This window comes from Vombatus ursinus, unplaced genomic scaffold (genome assembly GCF_900497805.2).
Source record: "Vombatus ursinus unplaced genomic scaffold, bare-nosed wombat genome assembly UNPS02000582.1, whole genome shotgun sequence".
NCBI lineage: Eukaryota > Metazoa > Chordata > Mammalia > Diprotodontia > Vombatidae > Vombatus > Vombatus ursinus.
Window position 1 is genome coordinate 20,199,610 of NW_020940360.1, and position 1,648 is coordinate 20,201,257.

Sequence of the window (1,648 nt, forward strand, 5' to 3'; positions counted from 1 at the left end):
CTTCTGGTATGGTAATTAACAGGACATTGAACTGCTTTGTAAATCTCCAAAGTGATTGGGGAGTAAGAGGGAGTTGAGAGAAAGGATTATTCAAATCACATTGAGTGTGTCCCCTCGTGGCAATTAAAGTAGAGATAGATAGACAGATGGATATTTAATCTATAGCTCTCCCTCCTTAGAGTAGAGGAAGGTATAAAAACTAAGTAACAGAGTAGAGAATTTCACTCACTTTAGCTACATATATACTAAAATTGGAAAAATACAGAGATCAACATAGCCTGTGCAAGAATGACATAAAAATTTGTGAAGTCTTGCAAATTTTTAAATAAAATTTAAATTAGATAAATAAATAAGCAAATATTTTAAAAAAGTATTTTTAAAAAGTTTAAGAAGGGGTGCTGCTAAATGAAATTCTGAAATCAATTTAAACTGAATTGGGCTTCATTTTAAGGTTCTTAGACAATCATAGACAAAAAAGGATCTCAGAAGGCATCTAATCCAACCCCTATAATTGAAAAAGAACTGAAGCCTCACATAAGTAGAAAGGGGTAGGACTGGATTTTGAACATATTTTATTTCCTCTGACTCAAAAGCATAAGTGCCCTTCACTGTACTTCACTGCCTCCTATGTTCTAACAGAAAGGTGAAAAAGAAATGTGATATTAGTTTCACAGCATCAGAAGTATACTCCAGCTCCTGGCATGGTGCCTGGTACATAGTAGGCCTTTGATGTTTTTGGTTGATTGACAAAGATACTACAAGTCTCCAAAGTGTAAAACAAAATATAAAAGTCTTACATAGTCTCTTCATTTGAAATTCTAGTACTGCTCCATCTTAAACTGCCTTCATGGTTTTTTAAATTAAATTGCATTGTTTTTTTCTATGATTCTGTGGCCAAAACACACTTTTAATTATCTTGTGACTAACCCCCTGAAAATAGAATTATGCAAATCCCAGAGCCCTGACTTCTCTAGAGCAGCATTATTACTCCAGTTATTTTAAATGAACCTTTCTCTGTTTCTGACTCTGTTTCTCTTTCTCTCTTTGTCACTCAGTCTCTGTCAGTTTTCATCTCTGTATGTCTGTCTTTCTCTGTCCCTGACAGTCTGTCTCTCTCCCCTATTTTTCCTTCCCCTTTTCCCCTCAATGGGAACAAAATTACTAAAGATACTTCATTCAAGTAAATTTTGTACAGTTTTACATAATTATCATTATGCCATATTGAACCTAGTTGCTGTTATGTGACTAAAAGTACCATACGCATAAGTGCTACAAAACAAATAAAATGATCATTTTTTTATGTTCTTATTTACCTATGTTGTATATTTGTATATTTTATTGATGCAGTATTAGGTGTACAGATGGGCATTTTTCTCCGAAGAATTGTTCCCTGGTTACTTGTGTCATTTTCACAATCTCCCTTTGTATTTTCACTACATTTTTAACTATCAGAACTGTCATGAGTATCTATGTCAAGCTATTGCCCAAGAAAGATTAATTTAATCAGCATTCAGAGGACTTCGAAGCAACATAAAGTTCAATTCTAAAAACACTAGTCATTGCATGTTCAGATTAAAAATGACAGGATAGGGGGAAAGGGAAAGAAAAAAGTATCAAGGGAGAAGGAGTCGAGGGGAGAGAAAAGGTA

At 34.0% G+C, this 1,648-nt stretch overlaps 1 pseudogene; it reads left to right on the forward strand.

The window, feature by feature from the left end:
• Positions 1–223: 223 nt before the first annotated feature.
• LOC114039263 lies at positions 224–323 on the forward strand (annotated as a pseudogene).
• The last annotated feature ends 1,325 nt before the right edge of the window (positions 324–1,648 follow it).